We start from the raw sequence: 4,373 nt of genomic DNA on the forward strand, positions 1-4,373 counted from the left end.
TTGGAGCCCATCCTGGCAGCCTCCTTGCTTTGCCCACGCACATACATGACACTCATGCACACACATCCCTTTATTTCTCTTTGACAGAAATAAGACCACATGCTACCTGCTGTTGCATACGTTGCTTTTACTCCATTAACAGTGGATCACAGACATCTTCCCACCACGTGGTGGGCATTCAAGGCTTCACCTGCTGCACCGCACTCGGCCCTATGTGACATCCAACAAGGGGTTGAACCCAGGTCTGTCCAGGTCCAGAACCCAGGTCCTAATGGTCTTCCCAGTGTTTTCCTCTGGAGAGTTCTCAGAACTCCAGAACAGAATTGCCTGAAAGGGGGCCAGCCTGGTGGCGCAGCAGTTAAGTGCTCACATTCCGCTTCAGTGGCCCGGGATTCACTGGTTGGGATCCCGGGTGCAGACATGGCACCGCTTGGCAAGCCATGCTGTGGTGGGCGTCCCACATATAAAGTAGAGGAAGATGGGCATGGATGTTAGCTCAGGGCCAGTCTTCCTCAGCAAAAAGAGGAGGATTGGCGGCAGATGTTAGCTCAGGGCTAATCTTCCAAAAAAAAAAAAAGAATTGCCTTAAGTTCTTCTTAGAAATGCAGAGTCCTAGGCCCAACTCCAAAGATGCTGATTGAGAAGGTTAGGTGTGGGGCCTGGAGATCTGCGTGCTGAATAACTGCTTCAGGCAATTCTCAGGACCTAGCCAGCTAGGGGACTGTCATTTCTGGTCATTGGGACCATTAGGAGCTACATTTCCCCACAGGCCCTTCCCATTTCTGTCCCCAAGTCAATATACATTAAAGTAAACCCATTTCTCAGGAGGCTTGGTCTTCATCCTGATGGGTGGAATGACCTCTCAGGCCCCCACCAGCCTCTGCCCTCTGCTATCATAGGCACCTTTGCGGGTAGAGCTTCCCTCAGGATCATCTCCCAGACACAGAGTTCCTGGTCAAAGGGCACCCGCATCGTGGGGGCCTTCACACCCGAGGGTCCGGCCGGGTGACCGGGGCTGAGCAGCAGGAGGAGCTGGACCTTGGCTCTGCTCTGTGCCTTATGCTGGAGGCCAAGAAGGTGCTGTGGTGATGTCAACGTGCAGTCTCCAGGGCAGGACAAGACACATGGGAAACAGTGCAAGGGAGCAGTGTGTGTGTGTGTGTGTGTGTATGCATGCACACCCATGTGAGACAGGTTGGCAACCCTGGCTTCCTCCCACCGGGCCCATGTGCAGCCATCTCTGGATCACTGCAGCACCAGCAGAGGAGAGAAATGTGTGACCCTACACTGCCAGTCTCCACCCAGTTGCCTCTGCCCAGCATTGCCGATTGGTCCTGGCACTTCCTTCTGAAACGCAGCTCAGCATTCTGCTGCTCCCTATTCCACTCCACGCAGCCATTACGGTCCATCAGCACTCACAGTGACCAAAAACTACACTCAACTAAGCACCCCAAAACAATGCTAAGCTGTGTGTCACCCCTATTTCCCTCTCAAGTCCCTTCCAGTGATCCTGGAGGTCCCTGGGGAGCCAGCTCTGGGGGACTCTCATATGGGGCCTGTACTATCCTGGCTCCCCTAAGGGTGCCCTTCTCCCCAGGCCCTGGACGGGTCCTGGGGGATGGCTCAGACTCCTGCGTGTGGCTCTACTCTCAGGTCACTGTGGTCTTTGCTGACACCTGATGCTGGCAGGAGAATGTCTGTACCACTTCCTACCTTCCAACAAAGAATCTTTGTGTCCTGAGTCCTGGAAAGACTGGAATGGAGGGCGCAGGCCTGAGTGGGCCAGACTCCCTCTCCTGAGGTCTCTTGGATGCCTTCTCTCCTCGGGTGCAGCTCTGGAGGTTGCTGGCTGTGTGACCTTGGGCAAGTCATGAAACATCACACTTTCATTCCACAGGTATTTATTGAGCACCTACTGTATATGAGACACAGTTGTCGTTTCTGGGGGTAGAGCCAGGGACGAGAGAACACATCCCTACTCTCCTGGAGCTGACATAAGGTCATGCAACTAAGAGGAGAGCACTGCAGAAACTAAGAGAGGGGATGGGAGGGAAAGAGGGCTGGTCTAGGTCCAGGCAATGTGATGTTCAAGAACAGTATTATCGGCTCAGGGAACAGCATTATTGGCTCAGGGAACAGCACGTACAAAAGACTCTAGGTTGAGTGAGCCTAGTGTTTTTTAAGGAAAGCAAGAAGACCAGTGTGGCTGGAATAGGGTGGGAGTAGAGGGCACAAGTGGAGGGAAACAGAAGAGGTCGAGAGTTGGGGGGACAGAGCATACATGCCATGGAGGGGCCTGAATTTTATTCTAAGGGTGGAGGGACACCAACAGGAGTTCTCTCTGGCAGCCATGTGAGTGCGAACGGGAGGCTGAAAGGGGGAGGAGAGGAAGGTAGGGGAGCAGAGGAGCAAAAATGGCAGCTGGAAGCCAGGCAGAAAGCTGCGATCTGCAGGACCTGAAGTCTCCCTCCCAACTGCCATGTGATTTGTGGGGTGCATGTGGCTGAATAAAGACCCAGAACCTGGGGGCAGGAGTACCACCTGGGACAAACAGGGTGTTGGCAACACCTCCAGCCAGTCCAGGATTGCTGTTTGTTGTTGTTGTTTTTTTTTTTTGAGGAAGATTAGCCCTGAGCTAACATCTGCCGCCAATCCTCCTCTTTTTGCTGAGGAAGACTGGCCCTGAGCTAACATCCATGCCCATCTTCCTCTACTTTATATGTGGGACGCCCACCACAGCATGACTTGCCAAGTGGTGCCATGTCTGCACCTGGGATCCGAACAGGTCACCGAAGTGGAACGTGTGCACTTAACCGCTGCGCCACCAGGCTGGCCCCCACGGATTGTGGTTCTGAAGCTGATCTTAGGGAAGGCCAAGAGCTCCTGAAATATGGCGGAAGCCCAGGATGAACTGGGTCTCATTCACCCGGACCAGGGATGAGAAGCAGCTGCCCCTGGCATGGTGGGGCAGGTGGAGGGCATTTTTCTTTCCGTCACTACTGGGTCCCCAGAGGCATAATGAGTCCTGTGCCACCATCAGAGACCAGTGAAGGTGCAGAGTGGCAAGGATTAGTCCCATTGGGCAGATGGGGAAATTGAGGTTGGAATAGGAAACCACTGTTCTAAGGGCCACAGAGTTGGAAGACACAGAGCTTTCAAATGGTTTCAAAGGTGCTTCCTCTTTTATCAGATTGTGAGCAGCCTGAGGGCAGAGGTGGCACCTGCCAGGCCTCTGACAGTGGCATACCCTGGGGCTACTTCCCTCTGATCCCAGCCTGCAGCCCTCACCAGCTATGGGGCCAGCCTTGGGTGAGGGGGCCTCTGTGGGCTGGGCCAGAAGGAGCCAAGTGTATGAGTTGCTATACTTGGGGTCTGACTAGGCATCTGGGAGCCAGGCCAGCCAAAGAGCACCTGCGGGTGGGGTGGGGGACTCACTCACATTTAGTCCATTGTCCTTATGACCCAGAGCTCTGAGTGTGGGCTATGCAAAGGACACAGAGGGCACACAGGCAGGGCCTGGCCACTGGTGCCTCCCTCCCTCCACTCTCTCAGGGGCTCCGCATCAGACCAATCTGGCACAGGTCCATGCTCAGCCACTGATTCAAGGGGCCTGCCTTTATCTCTCCTCTGTAAAATGCACCCTCCTCTTGTGTAAGAGGTTGTAAATTGTATGGACCACATGAGGCATGTACGGTGGGTGGATTCTATAGACAGTGTCTGTGATGACAGTCCCCTCCCCACCCCCAACCTGGGGAGCGCCATCCCCCTAGGGGCCAGGGGTCTGGTACCAGCAGAGGTGGGTGCCGCTGTCCCTACAACCTGGAATCAAACCCAATAATCTCCCTGAGTCAGCAGTATTATTAGGCCCTAATAACTTGTGAAGGGCCTGTCTCCAGTAATTTCTCAGTTAACATTATCTGCTATTATCATTACTACTACTATTCTTATTTTCATACTCCCAATTCCCCTTACAGGCCCCTGAAGCCCTGAGCTCCCTCTATCGGGACTAGTGCTCGGGGATGGAGCCGGTCTGCTATGGCAGAGCCCCGTGACCTTGCTTGACCTTGCTAGGCTCAATTCCTTCAGCTGTAAAACGGAATTAACAGTGAAGCCTCCCCTCTGAATTCCATCCAGGGCTCCGTGCAGGAAGGAGCCAGAACGGTCCGCAATAAGATGCGAGTCAACAGGCAAACTGTGAGGCAAGCCTAGAGCCTGGGGTTGTTATTACTATTTGCGTGTGTGGTTGATACCGGAGGCCAGTGCGGCCTGACACGCAAGTGTCGGGGGGCTGTGGGTGGCGGTAGGGAGGTGGACAACTTGGGGCTCGGGAGGTGGCCGCGGGGCGCGGACCGGCGCCGGAGGGCGGGGCGGGC

This window comes from Equus przewalskii, chromosome 15, assembly GCF_037783145.1.
Source record: "Equus przewalskii isolate Varuska chromosome 15, EquPr2, whole genome shotgun sequence".
Lineage (NCBI taxonomy): Eukaryota > Metazoa > Chordata > Mammalia > Perissodactyla > Equidae > Equus > Equus przewalskii.